We start from the raw sequence: 23,826 nt of genomic DNA, 5'->3' as shown, positions 1-23,826 counted from the left end.
ACATGTAGGACACATGTTCCAGTACAGCTCCTACCTTCTGCCTTTGCAGTTCTATAGTTTTGTGTATGGCATAAGGACCTGATTGTCCCGCAGTCAGCTGTAAATGCTGCAATGCACAGTAAGTCCTAAAAATTGCATACACTGTGGTGATATCAACATACTGTTTATTCCCATGTAATACTTTTGGCATGTTCATTCTGTGAAAGCTTTGGCAAATGTACTGTGAAGTTACTCGAGTTTGTTATCAAGATGTTTATGGGCAAATTGTTTGCAGTCATCTGTCAAGTGACCGTATGTTAGGTCTCCACCCTGCAAATAATGTCAGCTTGATTTTCTCCCTCTGCCTTGATGACAAAAGTTATCTCATTGTCAAACAGACATGGATGTATGGGATATATTACCATAACTGTGAATGCCAATAATGCTCCAAAAATCTTGACTACAAGTCATGTTACTCTCTCAAGTTTAGAATGAAACTTCCCTGTCTTTCTACATCTTGATCAAATATCCTTTTGCCCCAGTGATATTACTTATGCACACTTTTCACCTGTGATACTTTTGAGTTTCACAGTTTATGGTTTTCTTTATTTCATTCAATTTGTCATCATTCCTTCAACTTGCCCTTTTTTTACTTTTTTGTTCTACTGGCCTATTACATCTCATGGTATGTTAATTGCCGTCACTGGGAAATGCATTATGTTATGTAAGATATTGTGCATGAATATGATCGAATATACAAATGTTTGTGTGTGTGTGCGTGTGTGTGTGTCTGTGTGTGTGTGTGTGTGTGTGTGTGTGTGTGTGTGTGTCTGTGTGTGTGTGTGTGTGTGTGTGTGTATGCACGCAATCCACACCCACACAGACAGGTAATCAGGTAATGACACACATACCACACAGCCATAAATACATAACCTTATTACCACTGACAAAGCCAGCATGCAATAAATTTCTGAGTTTAATTCATTCTTAGCCTCATTGGGTGTTGTTATTTAATGTTTTATACATATAGCTATCCCGGGGCCAACCTTAATTTGGGACATTTTTTGGAGGAGCCTAAACTACATCCCTCCTCACCTAGCTACACCCCTTAACCTATGATACACCCCTCCCTGAATCACACTTGCTCCACAGCCTACTGTACTTATTTAACATTAGATATTGTTATACGTATCTGAGTGAATCACAGCAGTATATGAACGTATAAGTCAACATATCCATGTAACAATGCCTTGGGTATATGTGAACACACTGAGAAAAGTGAAGGAGTCCACAGAAGGTCTCTGCAGATATCAGTGGTCTGTGTGAACAACCCTAGTAATTCTCTAATGTTCTTATGATTGAAAAGGGAAAATGGAGACTGACACTGTTTTCTTTGCATAATTAATGGCCATCTTGCATAATTTGGCATACATTATCACCTTAAAGCACTCAATAGTTAGTAAAAGTTCATAATCACATACAAATGAATACTTATTAATACATAAAAACTCTACTGATGCAATACTGCAAGAGATATGCTCAAAATGATGCATGCATCACACTGAGGTTCAAAAAGTAAGGGCAGAAGAAGAAAGAGATCCAAGTAACTTAAATAAGTAATGATCTCATAACTGGGTTTTCTTCACAATGAAATGAAATGTGAATGTATTCCTTTAAAAAACATGGATATGTAACAAAGCAGTTTTCACATGAATTGGCTTCATGCCTGCATATTTCACATAACTTTCATCATCTTAATGCAGGAATCAGGAAAAAAAAGTATAGGGGGACAATGCCCCAAAGTCTGGAACAGATTTTCACTCTGCAACATCTCTAGGCTGTGGAAATTCACACCTCTAGCAGCATACAAGCATTCTTACACTCCAAAGCATTTTTGGAAAAATAAGAATAAAAATATATGCTTAACAATTGTAAATATCTTATTAAAAGTGCTATTAAAATGAACAAACAGCAATGTTATCAACAAGAAAGTCATCTTTATAAATATAATAGCAAGTGTATTCATAGTCTTTTTATGAACACTATAATATTACGTGCATAAGCCAGACTTATATTTTTTCGAAAAGTCTCACAACAACTTTTCTCATTGTGGAATCTGTGCTATCTTAACATTATGATGTGGTGTTTTTGTTCAGCCTGACCTAAGCTTTCATGTGAGAGAAAGAAATTACTTTCTGAGTGCTTGTTTGCTAAGAGATTAGAGAAATAAGAACATAATTCTGATTATTTATATAATAACATAATAATAATACTTATCTCTGCAAATGCCAATGACAGTCTTCTTATCATCTAAGGTTTCAATTAATAGCATATGGTAGGTTATTTGGTATTGAAAATACTAATGGTCATATAGAAATTCTGCATATCTTCCTAATTACTAGGAAACAACTAGCAATATCTGCAGTCCAGGGAAATAAACATTGACAATGTATCTTTCTGTCTCTCATCATGTTGATTCATACCATGTCTTTTAAAGTATAGGTCTCTCAGCTATGAGCATATGAATGCAAATATGAATAATACATTTCAACCAAATCAATATTGCCACTGCAGGACATCCTTAATTAACAAACTTACTGACTTTTTGCCACTTACACCTTGCCCTTTCTTGTTTTTATCAAAGAAGCCAGCCCCAAAAATGTCAGGATGCTATATACCTATAAGGAGCTATGGATGTTAAATGGAACAGTATATAAAAAAAGGAGCTACAAAAGCAAACAGTACTTAAAAAGTTGCTGCAGAAATTAACAGGGCTTGCAAAAGCATGTTTCCCTTTCTGGAGGATATGAAAACCAAAGTCCAAATACCTGTCATTATTTTGAGATTACAGCCCTCGACATATTATCAAAAATTTATTAATTTTATGACAAACAAACTAAAAAAAAAAGGAAAATTCAGGAACAGTGTGCAAAAGTAGACATATTTGATATGTATGCATGTTACCAGATAAATGCAATAAACAGTCTACCTGTTTAAACAACACAGCCCCATCCTCACTAGTAACCACTCTCTACAAATAACCAAAGGAACTGCACTGCCATTTTTGAGAAAAAAAAAAAACAAACAAGAAGAAAACCACACTCCTTATGATACAACAACACATGGAAGCTCAGTTACTATTTCCTTTCATCTGTTTCTTGTGCGTGATTTTTTTTTTCTTTTTGGTCCAGTTGGTAGCTAATAGATACCTCATGTTAATGCATTAACATATTATTTGGTCATCTGCAGCATTTGTAGTACATGACTCAAAGACTGAGCATTCCATGGCTCTCAAGTGTAGTCCTAACACCTCCACATTAAAAAGTCACAGCAACATATTCAGGGTTAGGAATAGTTTTCATTGATATTCAACCACACAGTACTGAATCATGTTAAGTCACCAAAAGAAAACTATAAAGTAGCACATTTTAACCACCATGTGAGCTTCCTAGTTAGTAAGCTGTTGTTATTAAGTGTTCCACATTTTGGCCATTTTTACTTCCTACCCTCCCTCCCAGCCCGAGATAGATACAGACACTATGCCTCTCAAATGTACTTCATTAAGAGGAGAATGTTCCTCACTATGGGCCTCCCATCCACATTCTCTCATGCAGAGTTGGGAATCCTTTTCATTCATATCTGTCCAAAAAATATTTTACAGTATAAAGTAGTACATTTTAAGAAAGTAACATCCTGAGCTAGTTAATAAGCTATTAGTAGATGTTTTACATTTTGATTGTTTATTCTACGTTATAAGAGCTGATGACTAGTGACTGACATGCCCCTTATTTGGACATGAATGTTGAGAGCTATGTGAGACACTGAAACACCACAATAGACCTATTCCTCCATCCCTCTACAAGAACAAGCCCCTTACTGAAGACAATTCTGTTTCTTATGCATGATTTTTTTTTTGGTCCATTTGGTAGCTAATAGATACCTCATGTTAATCTATTAACATATTATTTGGTCGCCAGCAACATTTGTAGTACATGAGTCAAAGACTGAACATTTCCATGCCTCTCAAGTGTACTCCTAGCACCTTCACATAAACTTGTCTTTGCTGACTTCCCATATCTTTGCCTTTGACTTGGTCCAAACAAAGAAAAATAGAGAGTGACTGACTTCCTGAAAATGTACCAACCAAACTGGTACATTAATATACCAATTCTGATGATACATTTTCAAAGCCTTCTTTAAAAACAAGTTCATTGGTGCTATTACTTTAACCTTAATGTACCAACCAAACTGGTACATTAATATACCAATTCTGATGATACATTTTCAAAGCCTTCTTTAAAAACAAGTTCATTGGTGCTATTACTTTAACCTTATAACAATTTGTGAGGTAGCTAGCTGGTAGGGGTAGCAATGCTAAGTTATAAACCAACCAGAAGCTCTGCAAAATAATAAATATCTGGTTTTACCTGCCAGAAAAAAAAAAAAAAATATATATATATATATATATATATATATATATATATATATATATATATATATATGCGTAAATATGGGTCTACTACGATAGAATGAAATTACACTACAACGAAAACGAGAAGCAACTGCCCACTAGCACGAAACCACACCTGAACGAAACTACATTTGATGGAATTACACTACATCGAAAAATTTCAAGGGAAGTAAGGTAACCCAAACCCTAAGTGATAAAACTGCAATCATGTCAGCTCTGACCAGCAGCAGCTGCCTGTAACATATCCAAAGTGATTTTACGTGCTGTACATTTAGCAATAGTATGCATCGAAAGTGATTTTCAGCATTTGTTATAGCTCTACCCTTGCATTTCCCGGTTATTTTGCACTTACAGCACCAGTACTTTCTGCTCTTGCTACACTTTTCATGGTAGTAGACAAATCAGTCCACAACTTGTAGCTGCTTTCCTTTTCTTGATGTTATAGTATCATATACTTTTTCTAGGATTTCTGCTGGGGAAGTTACCATATTCGCCATATTGCTGAGATTGGACGTTGTACGTGGTATTACTATCGTTTCCATTTTTAAAGGTCCCTGCATGTTATTGTTCACACAAATGTCTTTCATTCAAGTGGATTTTTGTTCAGATGTGGTTTCGTGCTAGTGGGCAGTTACTTTTTGTTTTCGTTGTAGTATAATTTTGACAGGTCAACAGAAGTAAAAAAAAAAAGTTGATAATCTCACTTCTGCTTCACACTTGCAAGTCTTCAATCAGTCAGTATTGTACGCACATACCAACATCTGAAATACACACTGCAAAAGAATAAACAGGAAATGGTCTATAAGATAAGTAAGAGAAGACACAAGAGATTTAAGGATATGTAGATGATGACATAAGGAGCAAGACTGCATATCCAAAAATGCCTTAATCCACTAATGTCAATGTTTTAGACCACTGACCCTAAAAAAGCATCTCATGGGACGTGTTGGATGCTTAATCAGAGGGCTACAAGGTAGAAGAAATATCACAGGACAGTGAAGAGTATAGGCCACCTGTAGCCACAGGGCCCTATTACATCCAATTGGCCTAAGGCTGGCCTTATATCTATCTATCTAGTTTTATATATATATATATATATATATATATATATATATATATATATATATATATATATATATATATATATATATATGTGTGTGTGTGTGTGTGTGTGTGTGCATCACACACACACATATATATTCACACATAGGACTCTACAGTGATACATCAAATAGCAAAGTACCAAAAGGCAAGTGATTGAACACAACTGATCAATCATCAGTCATTCAAAAAACAACAAAAGAAACAAAAACAGTTTAAACATGTTTTTGCTGGAGGACGGGCACCTCTGCATCCTCTATATCTGCTGCTAATTATATATACCAACTATAAATTCCTCATTACCCAATCGCCATTGTACCACAATCTCATTCTGAAAACAGCCTTTATATGTGATCAGCTGATTTTGGACAAGTTGATTTCCCAGTGGGATGAATGTGATCAGAAAGATGGAAGCTCACAAGAGTGAATGCCAAAAGTCCAAACCAGGAACACTGAAAACCCATAAGGTTGAACAGCAAAGAACTTCATTGTGTGGGATTGTAGAATGGTGGGTATTGGGGCTTTGCTCCTTTCCCCACTGTAGTGTGATCTTGGCATTTGTATATATATTTAGCAGAGTATGTTGTGGGTGCATGGCAGCTTGTCCCCTGCAAAACTCAGATATCATTTTGTTTTTTGTTTTGACCTTCCGAGTTTTCAATGATCCCAGTTTGGTCCTTTGACATTTTCTCTTGTGAGCTTTCATATTTTGATAGGGACCCATAGATAGATAGATAGATAGATAGATAGATAGATAGATAGATAGATAGATAGACAGACAGATAGATAGATAGATAGATAGATAGATAGATAGATAGATAGATAGATAGATAGATCAATAGACAGATAGACATAAGTCTCTCAAAGGAACATAAAAAAATTGATCTAAAAAGGTCAACCATACAAAAGACCAACAACCCCCCCCCCAAAACACTATTTTTCATTGTGGGTACTCACACTGCAGTGGGGAAAGAGCAGCATCACAAACCCTGTTGTACCATGATTTTATACGAAGGGCTGCTGGCAGGCAGAAAACAAGCTGAAAAGAGGGTTCACCCATAACTGTTACACACACACACACACACACACACACACACGCACACACACACACACACACACACACATGTACATATACAAAATATGCACACACACACACACACACACACACACACACACACACACACACACACACACACACACACACACACACACACACACACACACACACACACACACACACACAAACACACACATTCATGGCATGTACACCTACTAAAAATTTAAAGGATCACCTGTTTGGATGTAAGGAGTCATACTATTTATTAAGCATGACTTCTCTGTTTAGTCCAGGAACAGTGCAGTCTACAGCTAAGGAACTGCGATTGGTAGTAATTTCTTTTATTTGTCCCAAGCACACACTCCCTCCTTTCTACATTACAGAAGCAAATAGTCTGTACATCCTTATTATTTCATATGCTGCACAAGTTCCTAAGGTGCCTGATTTTCAGTCAGAGACACCTCACAATACAACATGACTTTTCACATCATGCAAGGTTTTATTTGAGCTTTTTGATACATTACGAGAAGATAGTGTTTTGTTTTTTGTTTTGTTTTTTGTTTAAGAATGCTTGTTGAATTTTTCCCCTAGTAGTTAGATACTTGGGCAGGCCAGTAACAGTGGGCAGTAGGGTTTCACTGAGTGCAAAGTCTGCTTCAGGGTGTTCATCAGAAGCATATAATTCATTGCACTGTGTAATTTGAAGTGAAAGTCTCTTCCAGAGGTGGGGAAGGCATTGTGCAACAAATCCATGATTGCAACGTGTTTTACTTACTTGCTGATATAGGTTTAGATCTCTTATCTTAGCATTAGTGAGATTATCTGATTTTTATAGCAATACAAGACAGCCTCAGGTGTAAGTCTAAGGTGTCAGCCTAAGCAATAGAGCATCCAATGTTGTCTGGTAGCTTAAGGTTCATAGATTCATAGGTAGGTACTAGGCTATCTGCCTGAGGGCATTTATAAGCCTAGCCAGAGTGTGTCGGCTTTCGCCGCCCATTGATTAATTAACTGAGTCTCTGTCAAGCAGACCCAATGAAGTGATCCCAGGGGTTTTCTTTCTGTTACCCATCCACTTGTCAAGGCTTCTCTTGAAGAGTGTTAGTGAGGGGCACTGCCTAATGTAGTTAGGAATTTTGTTCCAAAGCATGGGGAGTCTCTGTGACAGGAATCTATCCCTCCAGCATGTTCTATTTATTGTTGTGGTGAGGTTTTTAATAAAAAACCTCTGAGGTCATTTTGCCCGTTTGATATTCAATTAAAGTACACTCCAAAGTGTGCACTGAAACAAAGTATAAAGATGCAATAACTTCTTCAGATCTGGATGACATTCCCTTTGTATAGAAGGATCACTATAGCAACATGATGATCAAAGAAGATGGAAATATTAACCCACATTCCAAGGTCTCAAACTACATTCTCATTTTGCTGTGGAGTGTTGGCTATGCTGTAAGCTGGGAAGGAAGGAGTTGTTTACAAAACTGATAATAAAGCACTTTTCGCATTTAATTTGAATATGTTATTTGTACATCAGGTATTAACAAGTGTAAGCTCATGCTTGTGGTCCTGAGCATCACAAGGGAACTTGAAAACATGATTAGTTTAGTTATCTGCAAACTTGGTTAACCAGTGAGCTTGGTTTGTGATATGCAGGTCTGAAAAATAGATAGCAAACAACAGAGCTCTGAGTACTAAACCCTGGGGAAAAACACTGTTTACCTTCATATTCTCTGAGAAAGCATCCCCTACTCTCTTTGCGTGGGTTCTATCTTTTAACCATTTTGCTAGTCATCTTCCTACACAGGAATTTATTTAAAGTGCATTATGCTAGCATGAGGAATGGTATTAAATGCTTTTGTGTGCTTTGGATACACTGCATATACAGCATGACAACAGCCTGTGCTACATTTTAAAGAAGTTAACTGGATTCATTAGACAAGACCTGCTCCTGACAAAGACAAACTGCTGCAGGTGTAGCTTGATAAGATTTTTAATATCATAGTTAATCAGGTCAGTTATGAGATGTTCCACAGTTTTGCAGACAAGAATTGTCCAACTGTTGGGCCTACAGTTTACAGGGCCCATACTGGAGCCACCCTTTTCTGATGGTATTACAACGGCTGCACACCAGATCTCTGGGGGGACAAAGCCATTGTCCAGGCTTGGGTGGAATAGTTTGGGGAGTAGTTCTGCTGGTGAGTGTTTAGTACAGTTTATTAAGCAGCTAAGTATATCATTAGGCTATGGGGAGGACATACTTTTAATGCTGAAAAGCACCTTCACTTCATGTTCATTAGTGGTGATGGTGGGGTTGAGATCTTTAGAGATAAAATAACTTAGGACAGATGTCTCTGGGATGACGTTTACACTGAATTTGTTTACAAGTATTTTGGTAATGCTCACTGAATCAGAGTAGGTAGTGCCATTTTGAATAAGTTCAGAACAATGCTTGTGTTATTTATTAGTTTCCTGATGTAACTAAAGAAGAAATTGAGGTTATCCTGAGCTTCAAATACTAGCCTAAGTTTTTGGGCTGCCTTGGTCTTCTTAATGATTTTTTTAATGTTTGACAGTTCCATAATATTACATTTGATTTGAAAATCATTTGTTCTTTTGCATTCTTTAAGTTTTTTTTTATTTTGTTGTATAGTATATTTATGTTTGTGGATTACCAAAATGGTTTATTCTTAAACTTCCCATTATGTTTAGATGTGGGTGGGTCTGTCAGACATTCACATTTATCTTCTTCTTCTTTCGGCTGCTCCCGTTAGGGGTCACCACAGTGGATCAACTGTTTCCATTTCTTCCTGTCCTCTGCATCTTGCTCTGTCACACCAACCACCTGCATGTCTTCTCTCACCACATCCATAAACCTTACCTTAGGCCTTCCTCTTTTCCTGTTACCTGGCAGCTTCATCCTTAGCATCTTTTTCCCAATATACTCTGCATACCTCCTCAGCACATGTCCAAACCAATGCAATCTTGCCTGTCTGGTTTTGTCTCCCTACCTTCCAACCTGGGCTGACCCTCTCATGTACTTATTCCTAATCCTGTCCACCCTCGTCACACCCAGTGCAAATCTTAACATCTTTAACTCTGCCATGTCCAGCTCTGACTCCTGCCTTTTAGTCAATGCCACTGTCCCCAACCCATATAACATAGCTGGTCTCACTACCCTCTTGTAGACCTTCCCTTTCACTCTTACTGGTACTCGTCTGTCACAAATCAGTCCTGACACTCTTCTCCACCCACTCCATCCTGCCTATACTCTCTTCTTCACCTCTCTTCCACACTCACCATTACTCTGAACTGTTGATCCCAAGTATTTAAACTAATCCACCTTCACCACCTCTACTCCCTGCATCCTCACCATTCCTCTATCCTCCCTCTCATTCACACACATATATTCTGTCTTAGTCCTGCTGACCTTCATTCCTCTTCTCTCTAGAGCATATCTCCACCTCTCCAGGGTCTCCTCCATCTGTTCCCTACTCTCACTACAGATCGCAATGTCATCTGCAAACATCATAGTCCATCTGTCTCATCTCGTCTGTCAACCTGTCCATCACCATTGCAAATAAGAAAGGGCTCAAAGCTGGTCCTTGATGTAATCCCTCCACCTTAAAAGCATCCATCACTCCCATCGCAGACCTCACTGCTGTCACACTACCCTCATACATATCCTGTACAACTCTCACATACTTCTCTGACACTCACGACTTCCTCATACAATACCAAAATTCCTCTCTAGGCACCTTGTCATATGTTTTCTCTAAGTCCACAAAGACACAATGCAACTGCTTCTGACCTTCTCTGTACTTATCCATCAACACTCTCAGAGCACGCATCACATCTGTAGTGCTCTTTCCTGGCATGAAATCATACTGCTGATCACTAATCATCACCTCCCTTCTTAACCTAGCTTCCACTACTCTTTCCCATAACTTCATCAATGTGAGCATACATTTGTACATATGAAATCCCTGAATTCCAGATATTGGCATCCATTGGTTTCAAGCTTTTAAATGCAAATGTTTCCAGCTTATGATCAGACTTAAGTGGGTGGGGATGGAGATACCAAGGGAATATTACATACATGCTACATACAGATGCTGTACTTGTAAGAACCAAGTCTAGGGTATTTGGGCCTCTAGTGGGTTTTTTATCTCATCAATGGAGTTCTTGTTTATTCAATCTAGGAATATTTGGGATATCTTACATTAAAAGTATAGGATGTAGGGTCCTATAGCAAACTACAAGCTGGCAATAAGTCCTATTTAGCATTATTTGTACCTCAATGAGTTCTGTTTGCAGGTCTCTAGAAATCTGTCTAGAGGTGAGTGGTCTGTCACAAAAATGGAGATGCTACCATAGTTGCCATCAGGTCTTAAGGCATGAAAGGAATGGAACCCAGGTATAGAGGTGGTACTATCTGAAAATTTAAGCTGCCGTTTGATGATTACGTACACATGGATAATCTCCAGATGTAGGAAGGCCGCAAGGTTGGACATTTTGTTATTGAGAGTGCTATTATTAAGCAGAATTATCGTGATATGATTTTGTGTTTGATTCATTTTTTGGTTTAGAAGAGAGGTTCAATAACTGGACTCAGCCTAAAAGAGACACTATGTAGCCAAAGGCTGTAGCCAGCATGCTGAAGCCTTGAAAGGAGAGGAGCAAACCATACATAGCAAAGCAAGTAGGGCTGTCCAGCAACTGTAGTATTAGGGAAAAAAATTACCCCTACTCGTTGTAGTGTTCTACCCAACAGAAAAGTTAATTCAAGCAATATAAGCAATAATGTGTAGAGCTAAAAAGGCATACTTTTATACTTTTTTTTTGGGGGGGGGGGCTTGGTATTAGTTGCTTTAGCTGCCCTTAAAGCTTTTGATTTTGGAATTGTCGTAAGCATTGTAGCATCACAGTGCTTGTTTATCAGATGCATTTCTCGGCTAGGTGTCTTCTGTGGAGAGTTTGGTCATGTCTTTTGCCAAGTGACCCAGTTTCCCTTTACATCCAAAAGCCATGCTATAGGAGAATTGATGATCCTCTCAACTGTCCATAGTTGTGTCTCCTCTTAACTTCCATAGTTGTGTCTGTGTGAGTACATGTGTGTGTGTGTGTGTGTGTGTGTGTGTGTGTGTGTGTGTGTGTGTGTGCATGTGTGTGTGTGTGTGTGTGTGTCCTGTGATATGATTACTAACTCAGTACTCTAGTGCAAGCTTCCCGCAGGCAATGCCTCCTTTGTAATGACCTATGTAATAGATATCAAAATGTCCATCCAAAACTATATTCTGCAAGCCACAGGACAGACATTTAACCTCTTGTTTTTTTTCTTTCAGCAGCTGACTTTCACCTATCCTTTTCTCAATCAGTCACCAACTGGTTTCAAAGTTACCTGTCTGACCACCAGCAATCTGTTGTATTGCAAAATGACATATCTCCCCAACTACCTGTCTCTATTGGTGTTCCTCAAGGATCCATCTTTGGACCCCTATTCTTCTCTATTTTCACCAATAATCTAGCCTCTACCACCGCACATGGCACACTCATACAATATGCAGATGACTCAACCATCATCTGCTCCACCCAGTCCCTACCCGAACTGCAAAAGGTCACACAGCATGCCTTTTCCTCTGCTGAAACTTGGCTATCCGATGCCCAGTTAATACTCAACTCAAACAAAACTAAACTTCTCATCTTTGAACCCACCAAACATACTCAAAACAACTCTCACTTTAACATCACGGCAAAAGACAACACCACTATCCACCCAACAGATCACACCAAATAGCTAGGAGTTGAAATAGATAACAATCTCAAATTTGACATTCACATATCCATGACCATAAACAAAGTCCACCAAAAACTAGGAGCCTTATACAGAAATAAGCAACTCCTCACCAAAGCAGCTAGGATTTCAGTTGCAAATTTTCACCTTATCTCCACCCTACTTTATGCCTCTCTAATATATACCAACCTAAGGCAATGCAATCTAAATAAACTCGAGACCTGCTACAACAAAATCACCAAATTCGCCACTGGGGCATCCTACCAGAGTCACCACTGTCTCTCACTTACTGATCTAGGCTGAACTCCCTCACCTCCTTCAATGGTATCAACTCACACTCGCCCACAAACTGGTTAACCATCCTCTAAAGGTCCCATCCCTCCAGTATCTACTCCAACCCTATCTCACCACCAGACCCCTATTATCCATCAACAAAAATCAATTACAGGTTACTAGAGCCAATAACACTGCTGGAGTAGAACCATTCTCCAGCGCTATAGCCAAATTATGGACCCCCCCCCCCCACAATAACCTCTTTACCATCATTCACCCACTTCAAAGCTTTACTTAAAGCACACCTAAAACATGCTGGCTATGCCCTTGTAACTCTCCCCTCTAGCTTTTCCCACTCCATCTACCCTCTACCTGTCTTCCACCCCACAACCTACCTTTGATTACAGCAAGCTCTGATACTTCCATGCCTATCTACTTATTATATGGCAGTAACTTCTTATTGTAACAATTGTTAATATCTGCTATGACTTGATGGATAGAACAGATGCTAGTTATCTACTGAATGTACTATGTTCTTCATCTGTAACTATGTTTGTAATATTTTAATTGCTAGGATTCTTCATTTGTAACTATGTCTGTAATATTTTAGTTTGTGGAGCTTTTCTCCCCGGGCTTCCGCTGAAAATGGACCTGCGTCCAGTTGGACATTCCCGGTCAACAAATGTAAATAATTAAATAAATTAGCTCCTCTCCTCATTCATTGGGTCTGCTAGCACAGTTGCATAAAATCCTTTACTGGTGTCTCCTGGTACCTCGGCTTATGCCTTCATGGGGTAAATTACACACCAGAAAAAAACATATAGTAGTACATCAATCAGCACCACAATCAAACCATGTTCATATTAAAGTGAAAACGTCCCTTCTGAACGAAGGAACATAACATAACGTCAGAGACACATACGTTCTCATTATTGTTCCCAAAACACTTCCCATGCAAAAGTTACACACTGAAATTTACTTCTAAATGCAAACCTGTTGGATACAAAGCATTAAAACTGACAATAAATTTAGTTTCCAAAGCTAATAACTTATTTGTAAACATTTCACCCTGTTAACATAAAGGTTTTCCTAGCACACTAAAAAATAAAGTAGAATCTGAACCATCATGATAGGTGCAAAAATGGTTGACAGCCAGGCTATCCAATCTACTGTCTGATATCCCCCAAATGTTCAAGGATGCGCCTTTTAACCTGTGTCTCTGTTTGTCCTATGTACCATTTTACAGTAGGACACCCACAACCAATAATATATACAACCCCACTTGAACTGCAGGTAAACCTCTGTGTGGCTCTGTACATCCTATTCTTAATCTTGGGACAAACTTTACAACCCAGGCAAGAAAAACACCCCACCTGTGCATTGGTATCTATACTTAACTTCGCTTTGTTAAGTAATTCCTTAAGGTTAGAAAATCTACCGTATGAAAAAGTGACCTTCTCAGGGAACACACCTCTGGTGGCATCACCTTGCGTGACAATTGGCCAAAATCTTCTTACCAAGCTACTCAACTTTTCAGAAAAGAGTGAGAATCTGCTAACAAAAAATAACTTTTCCTCTTCATGATTGATCTGTGCACTATGGCTGCTCCTCATAAAACTCCCTCTATCATGAACACCCAAAACTCTCAGTTCTGTCCTTTCTAATAAAACCACACAATACCCCTGGATGTTAGCCTCTCCCTGACTTTCAAAAATTCCTCTGGAATCAAATTTTTATCATACGTATTATTGAAAATATGTCTATACTCCCGATATGGGAGTGAATCCATTAAATGAGGAAGGTGCATACTTGATGCTAGAAGAAAATTATTGGCAGCCGTTTCCTTCACATATAGCATAAACTGCACCTTTCTGTCCTTGCCAACATACAACTTTAAATCCAAAAATTGTATGAATTCTCTGTGACAACTGAATGTAAATGATAAACCAGAATTATTATTTTCTTCCAGATCCATCATGAATTTCCTAAAATCTTCCATTTCCCCATTACATATGAAAACCAAATAAACTATGTATCTCTTATAAATAACAATGTTATTAGAAAAAAAATTCACTGTTATAAATGAAAACCTGCTCAAAGAAATACATGAAAATGATGGCATATGATGGGGCAAATGAAGCCCCCATAGCAGTACCGCCCTTTTGTAAATATATCTGATTTTCAAGTACAAATCAGTTGTGTGTTAAAATTCCAACAACTGTAAAATTTAATTTGTCCTGGGACCTTCCCCCATGGTTCTAGCTACTGCCTCCATCCCCAACACATGACTAATGCTTGTATAAAGTGCCTTAACATCAACACACTCCCAAAAATAATAGGCCTGCCACTCCGTCCCCCTAACTAGATCACAAAAATCCATACTGTTCTTAACATGTGAAGGAATTCGCAAAACATAATCTTTAAGTTGAGAATCTAAAAAAATTCCTACATTCTGCAGGTAAGACTCTACTCCTGACACTATCGGTCTTCCGAGGGGATCCGACAAATATTTATGAATCTTGTGAATTGTAAAAAACTTAGCTCTTCTGATATTCCTAACGTAAAGCTTTCTAACATCATTAGTGTTAAAGAAACCCAGTCTCTCCCCTTTCTCCAACAGGTCCAATAGCAAGGAATTAAACTCAATGGTTGGATCACTGTGTAACTTTAAATAAAGTTTTTCATCATTTAGCAAGTTAAAAGACATCTTGTTATATTGCTCCCTAAATAGGATAACCTAGTTGCCACCTCTGTCCGCTTGTGTAAAAATCACATTATTATTTTCATCGTGTAAACTCTGCAACGTTAACTACTCCTCCCTACTCAAATTGAACTTTTCTTCATTTTTTGCTTTTTTTACAAAAACACTATATTCACATTTTATTTCTTTACACAATGTTGACTCGAACATATTAATGACTGTAGTACTTTTTGGAGGAACGAAATTACTCATATATGGTACTACGGGTATCTTAAGCTTCCCGTATCCAGTAACAAAAGCATCCCCAAACTTTCATTGTTATTAAAACACCCATCATGAACATCCCCCTCACATAAGTCAACAAACTCATTTTCATATATTGATAAATCCAAAAGAGAACTGTCGGAGTCAGTAGAAACCTCATCCATCCCAGATTCCCTAAAACTTATCCCATTCTCATGAATGATTTTGTTATGAAAAAACATCTTTAAATTCAACTTCCTGCAAAAACGACCAACTTCAGTGAATAAATCTGCTAAACATAGGAAGTACGTAGGAACAAATGTTACACCTTTACTTAACAAACTCTTCACATCATTTTTTAGAATCAAATGTGAAATATTAATAATGTCCAACTGTCCAGACTCAATTCTACTGTTCTTCTCCTGGTCCCCGACACGTGAATCAAAGACATTGAAGTTCCTTGGAACATCCGCAACCCTTTTCTCCTCCTTCTGCTGTTGCCACTACTGCTCATTCCACTGCCTCCGCTGTTTCCCTGCCACTTCTGGCCTCTGCCTCTCGACTGCTGCTGCGACCCGCCATGCTGATACTGTTGTTGTCGTGTTTGAAATGTTTCATCCGTTTGCACATTTAAATTTTTGAATGAAACATTTTTTTTACTGCTAGATTCCTTGTTCCCCGAGCACAAAGAAGAATCTCGTGACTCAATGGAATTTCTTTCACCTTGCTGAGCTTTGCTTCTACCCCTCTTCGTTCTCCTCTACCATGAAAATATTAAATTACTTTCATAATCCCTCATATCACGTTACAATTTACACTTTTTTCAAACAATAATGTCCCCTTCCACCTTGGAAACCTTTGCTCTGATAACCCCCATTTTGTCACGTAAAACTTCTTCAGGCACCACTGATACAAGCTCCTCCTGCAACTGCAGAATATCCACTTGTACCTTGTCTTGCACCCTATGATTACATTTAATCAAGATCTTTAACCAAGCTGAGGTACACGACAAAGACACTCTCTTCCACTCCTCCAAAAGATCAGCCTCTTCTTCAGTAAAATCAAATGCTGGAAGGTGGTCCACTTGAAGACTGTGTGGAATCAAATTTGATATAACATATTTGTCCAAAAGCTTCGTATCATAAAAGAGGGTTACCTCCTTAATTAACCATCTCTCCAGTTTGTCAAATTCACTGGCACATTGACTCATACCGCCCAGGGACCACAAATTACCCATTACAAATTTCTTCTATCTTTGCTTCCATAACTCTGCAAAGGTAAACAACTCACTCCGGCCAGAAGAGCTGGACACAATAGTACCCGAAGTAGCTCCACTCAGTGACATATTGAAAAACACCAGCTAGCAAACTAGCAAAAAAGGGAACACAAAACCAAAAAACAAAGAAGCCTCTTGGAGTTGCATAAAATCCTTTACTGGTGTCTCCTGGTACCTCGGCTTATGCCTTCATGGGATAAATTACACACTTTAACTTTTGCATGGAAAGTGTTTTGGGAACAATAATGGGAATGTGCCTTTGACTTTATCTTATGTTCCTTTGTTCAAAAGGGACCTTTTCACTTTAATATGAACACAGTTTGATTGTGGTGTTGATTGATGTGCTACCATATAAGGAAGTTTTTTTCTGGTGTGTAATTTATCCCATGAAGGCATAAGCCGAGGTACCAGGAGACACCAGTAAAGGATTGTATGCAACTCCAAGAGACTTCTTTGTTTTTTTGGTTTTGGTGTTCCCTTTTTTGCTAATTTGCTAGCTGGTGTTTTTTAATCTGCTAGCACAGTGTCAGTCTTCACCAGGCGCTACCTGACCAGGGGCCTGTGAGGAGATTGGGGAAGCTGGTGCAGTGTTGACCGTAAGTATACCCTAAGTTCTGCTCCTCGCTGTAGCCTTTGATCTGCATGAGCACCATAATCATCTATGCACATGCATGACCTCCCAACAAAGCAAGTATAGAGCCTGCCTGATTTATACACTGCTTATTGCAGCAAGCTTAGACTGCTCACTCCATCAGGATGTCAGCCACATATCCTTAGCCAAACAGCACCAATGCCTCTATTTTCTAGATGAAATATCAATTCTGTGCAATGAGAAGGTAGACTTTTGCCTCTGGGGAAAGGATATCTTGGTGTTGAGCAGTTATCATTGTACTGCTGATATGTCATTGAACTCCAGTATCTTTAAAAGATTAATTGTACAACAACTGACTGTACATTTTGATCAGTTGTATGTCATTCCAAGGGTTAATATCATTTTGCTTGGGTCATAGCACTGAAATTGACATTGCTACTTTCATAAATGCTGATATCCAGCAGAATTGAGATAATGGCATTTTTTTCTGTAGTTGCATTTTAAGTGAAGTTGTGGTAATGGAATTATTTCTGTAGTTGCATTTTTTAATTACCTAAAACTTGTCTTCTTTTTATAACCCAGTATATTTAAACGGTAGTTTACACTATATTTCAGTGTTGGTTGCTAAATTTAAAACAGTAGTAGAACTGACAATTCATAATGCAGATTTAGGTGTCAAAAGTCTGTGATTGTGTGTGTATATGTATATGTGTTTGCTTTTAATTGAACTAGAAATCTAAGTTTATTGTCACCAGCGTGTGAGGATATTCTGGACATGAAGAAGTGTGCACACTATGATTTCATTCTCTTTCTGACTATAGGTCTAACAGTCCACTTTATACTTTGTATTGTGAATTTAGAAATAGACAAGTTACACTCCTGGCTATATTCAAATTTGTTATATAAAATGTACAGCAAGCAAACAACTCAGAGGACAAATAAAGTCCACCAAAGCCACATCTGAGGTAAATTTGGCCACCAAGCCCAAAGATAACTACAAGGCATTCTTTAGCTATGTCTGTGCCCTCAAAGGCAATACACAATTGTGTGTGGAGCTCATTGTTAATGAAGCCACCTATACTGAGCCAGAATATATAGCAAACATATCGGCTAACAAATCCAGCTCCAAATTTACCCCTCTCTCCCCCCTTCAACCTTCCCTCAGGAAATACCATGAAATATACATACCTCTACTATCACTAGGGAGCAGGTCCTTAATGGTCTCTCTAAGGCCAAGAACACTGCATCAATGGGCTCAGACAGTATCCCAGGATGCCTTCTAAATAGCATGAAACATGATCTATCAGGCCCTCTGGAATTGCTATTTAAATGTATTGTCTAAAATAGCTTAATGTCTCATAATGGAGAACAGCAACAGTCATCCCTCTACATAAAGTGGGCCATTTATTGACCCTAGAAACTACAGACCCATAAGTCTCACTAGTTTCATATATAAAGCCATGAAAATGATCAATAATGACATAGGAAACCTCCAGATACAGAATACAACCACATTTGGTTTTATCAAGGGCAGATCATGCCTACTCAACCAGGTGGATTAAGGTTCATAGGTTCATACTAGGCTATCTGCCCTGGGGCAATTATAAGCCTAGCCCGATTCTGTATGGCTTACGCCACCCCTTGATTTGAGTATACTGTGCCCTTTTTAAGGTTTAGTTTACTGTGCCTCTGTCTAATAGTAACACGGGAGTAATCCCTGGGACAAACCTACGATCCCTCATCCACTTATCGAGATTCTTCTTGAAGAGATTCAGTGAGGTGCTCTGCCTCACAAGAACTGGAATTCTATTCCAGGAACCTGTCCCTTCAGCAAGTTCTATTTATTTCTGTGTTGAGGTTCAAGTCCCTCGAGTGTGTGGCTCTAAGGGATTTAGATTTACTGAGGTGGAGCATGTCCATTAATTCTGGATTTGACATAGCTTTGTATGTCAAGCATAGAGTAGGCGGTATGCAACTGAGTAGAGCTGGAGTTTTTCAGCATATGGCATCTGTTTGAGACCCTTGATCCTCTTGGTGAGATACTTTTGGGGTCTTTCTAATTGCTGCAGGTGTCAGGTAAGGTACACCCCAAAAGGGGCATTGTATTCTATGATGGGCCTGATGAGGGATGAATGATTACCTCTCTTGATCTAGATGTGAAACCCTTCGTGATGAGGTGGGCTATGTAGAAGGTCTTTCTAACCACTTTGGCAATGTGGTTTTCAAAGGAGAGATTGCTATCAACTTGGGTCCCCAGGTCCCTAATAACTTTCTCTGTACTTAATGGGTTTCCGCCTATGTGGTAATTTGTGGGCACATTGTTTTTGCCAAAGGGTATGACTATACATTTTTTGGCATTTAGATTTAAACCATGGCGCTGGCACCAGTTATCTGTCTCTGTGAGACCTTTTTGAAGGATGTTTGTGTCAGCTGGAGAGTTGATTATGGCCCCCAGTTTGCAACTTGGTGAGCCATAGTCCTCCCACGTTTGCCTGTACCTCGGAAAAGTATATACCGAACAAGAGTGGTCCCAGGACAGAACCCTGTGGGATGCCACTTGTGACTGGTTTCGAGTCTGACATGGCTCCAGCAACTCTCACTCTGTGGGTTCTGTCTTTGAGCCAGTTTGCGACCCATCTTGTGACATAGGGGTTTATATTTAAGCTGGATAGCTTATCTATGATGCCCGAGTTGGGTATTGTGTCAAATGCCTTTGCAAGGTCCAGATAGGCTGTGTAGACTACCTTCCCTTCATTTATGGCTTTGTTGACTGTTTCAAAGAAGTCAACCAGGTTCAAAAGGCAGGATCTGCCCTTGACAAAGCCGAACTGGGTAGGATCTAGTGTCTGTAGGTCCCCAATGTCTTTGTTTATGAGCTCCATGATGATCCTCTCCATAGCCTTACAGACTAAGCTAGTCAGGCTTATGGGGCGATAGTTTCCAGGGTCCGTAGAGGCTCCACCTTTGTGGAGTGGGACCACTGTTGCTGTACGCCATTCTGTGGGCACATATCCTGTAGTGAGGCTGAGATTGTATAGCTGTTTTATTTGAGGGATTAGTCCCTCTTGTTGTTCATGTAGGACGCAACCTGGGCCACCATCTGGTCCCATGGAAGCAGTGTTTTTGGAGAGGGCAGCCTTCACCTGAGCATCTGAGATGTTTGGGAGGCAGCCCTCTGCTAGATAGATACTTGCTCTTTGGGATGTTTGCACTGAACCTGTCTGCCAGGATATTGGCGATGTCTGTGGGTTCAGTGTATTTTTTGTCGTTTAGAATCAACTCAGAACAAGTCTGGGAGTTGCATCGCAGGTTTCTAACATAACTGAAAGCCTTATGATTGTCTTTGGTGTCCTGTGCAATTTTTCTCTCGAAGCTGGCCTTGGAGGATTTTATGAGGGATCGTAATTTTTGCTAGTACTGATCAGAGATGCCTTCCCTATTAGGGATTTTGCTCTATCATGTAGTAGCTTCCTCCTTCGGTTGTACAGTTTATTTATGGCAGGGGTCCACCAGACTGGACGCCTGCCTTTGGATGATTGGGTCTTGGTTTTGTTTGGGATAGCATGATCCATGCATTCCTGGAGATGTCCGTAGAATGCATTTATATAGGATTCTGCAGTTTGGGCTGTAGTTTCCACTGGCCCTGGGGCCTTGAAGGATTCCACTTTGGTTTTGAGAAGTGAGAAGTTCACTTTTGAGAAGTTTTTCACTGTGGTTTATGTGGACATCCACTGAAATTAATTTATGGTCTGATTTTACCAATGAGGTATATACTTTTGGTGTGGAGCATAGAGTCCCCATGTTGGTAATGATCAGGTCTAGTATGTTGTCCCCTCTTGTGGGAGTGGTGACTAGTTGTTCCATAGCATTTGAGTTTATAATTTCCAGGAATCTTTGGGCTAAGGTGCTGGGGCTTGAGTAGTGCTCCCAGTCAATGAAGTCGCCCAGTATAATGGTGTTCGGAGAGATCTTCATGTTCTCCAATGTTTTCAGGAAAGCCGAATGGGATTCCTGACTTTGCGGGGGTGGTCTGTAGGATGCTATAAACTGAAAAGCAGTCTTGCCCACTGTTAGTTGCATATGGATGGTCTCGCAATGCCACTAACCTGGAGGTGTGGATATCCTTGATAAATATGGAAACTCTCCAGGTTTGTATAGCCTGGTAGTGCTGGGGTGCGAACCAGGTTTCTGTCACTGCACAGATATCGATGTTCTCCATACTGAGGAGAGCTTTGAGTGCGTGCATCTTGAGGTTAAGACTTCTGGCATTTAGCAGCATTACCCTTAGTTTCTTGTTCCTTGTGCTGTCCATGGGGGTGGGTTTGACTTTTGAGCCTTGCCTAAAAAAGGCACTATGGGGGTGGCAAGAGCCTTTGCCAATATCCGAAAGCCCAGTGGTGACAGGTGCAAGCCATCCCTAGCGAATCAATGTGGCTTGTCGAGCATATCATCCCAGGCTGACAGACACTGGATCCCCTTTGAATGACACCAAAATTTTAGCCAATTGTTAAAATCGATCATTTTGCCTTTGTACTGTGGCATCATTCTAGGTGAGGGTAAGATGCTGCTCAAGGTCAGGGTCATACCAGCCTGGGCTACATGATCAGAGAGCTCCTCTATGTCTCTTTTCATGTAGTCCAGGGAGGTACGTCTCAGGTCATTCACACCAGCATGTACAATGACTGAGTCATATTTGTATTTCTTTGATAAGGTCACCAAAGCAATGGAAGAGGGCAAAATGGTTTGGTCTGCCTGCCTTGACCTGGCTAAGGCATTTGACACAATACCACACTCAGGCATTGTTGACAAACTCAAGAGTATAGATATAAACCCTTATGTCACCCATTGGATAACCAACTGGCTCACAGACAGGCTCCAGGAAGTTAGAATTATGGAGTCCATGTCTACAAAGAGGCCAGCCAGAAGTGGAGCCCCTCAAGGATCAGTCCTAGGACCCCCCTTTTGGCATTTACTTCTCTGAAGTTATGGCTAATATCAATGTCCTCTGGCTGACAACATTTGGAGATGATTGTAAATTAAGTGCAGTTATGGAATCCCCCACTGACACAAATGTTCTCCAGGATGTACTGACACAGACAAATAACTGGTGTAAGAGCCATGGACTAAACCTAAATGTAAAAAAAAGCATAACTGTATCCTTCAGAAAGTCATCTGCCCCTGGTGACTATCATATTGACAACATACCCCTAAGTGATGACCTAGTAGTTAGGGACTTGGAGACACACAAATAGACAGCAATGTAGCTTTTGACCATCACATCCCTACTGCAGTGAGGCAACCATTCTATGTTGCACAACTTATTAACAAAGGTATGGCATCTAGGTCCAAGGAGGTAATTGTTCCACTACATTCAGCATTCATCAGCTCTATCATTGAATCTAGTGCCCCCTTTGGTATACACCTAACCAGGCCCATCCAACAATTGAAGCATCCACAGAGGTTCCTCACTAAAAGAATGCAGGGTATAATTAACATGTGCTATGCAGACCACCTCAAGGCCCTATACATGTATTCTTTTTTTCACAGGCTGTTGAGGGGAGTTCTATCCTAGCATACAAGGCATTGTCAGATCTCACTATGATGGACCTCCTGCATATTCACAAAATAATCAGCACCAGAATTACCTGTTCTAAAGACTTAAGCCTTGGCTGTGATACAAATGACACTTTCGGGAGAGACAGGTTTGTATCCCAGAGACTACTTCTTCTCTGGAACAGGCTCTCCATCCATGTGAAGCAGAGTTTCTCCCTAACTCAATTCATGTATAACAATTGGATGGCAAACAGGATCCTGGTTTGGCACCTATGTCTGTAATGAACACAGCCAGCCTGCAAATGGTTCCTGTCCCAGGCCCCTGCTTCTAAAGGTTTCATCTCCCAGCCCCCTTCTTGCACTTTTCAGAGGTGCCAGAGATTTGGGATGCATGGCAAGGCTTAAATAGGCCCTTGTGGTTGTTAACCTAGTACAACCTTATGAACCTATATATACAGTCAGCTGCCAGGAAGCCATAGAGGCCCTACTATTCAGCAATTACAATTGTTGTTCAGCACTATAATGTTTGAGTTCCATAGTGCCAAATGCCACACAGAAGACAGGGTATTTTACTAATGTGGCCATTTAGACCCATCTTCCATCTTTATTGTACTTCATCCAAGTCTGTGCCTCACAGGCCATCTGTGTAAACAGTGCACCCAAAGACCATGAATTCATGTGAAACTATGTGTCTCATTCAGACTTCCACTGGAGTAAAGTAAGGCACTAGCTTAGTTTATTATTTCATATGAAATTTCTGTGAAATTATTCTTAATGCAACATGAATTG

The sequence above is a fragment of the Protopterus annectens genome, chromosome 2.part1 (genome assembly GCF_019279795.1).
Source record: "Protopterus annectens isolate FY-2018-M chromosome 2.part1, PAN1.0, whole genome shotgun sequence".
NCBI classification, from domain to species: Eukaryota; Metazoa; Chordata; order Ceratodontiformes; family Protopteridae; genus Protopterus; species Protopterus annectens.
The sequence above is the reverse complement of the archived record's forward strand: the minus strand, read 5'-3'. Positions refer to the sequence as shown.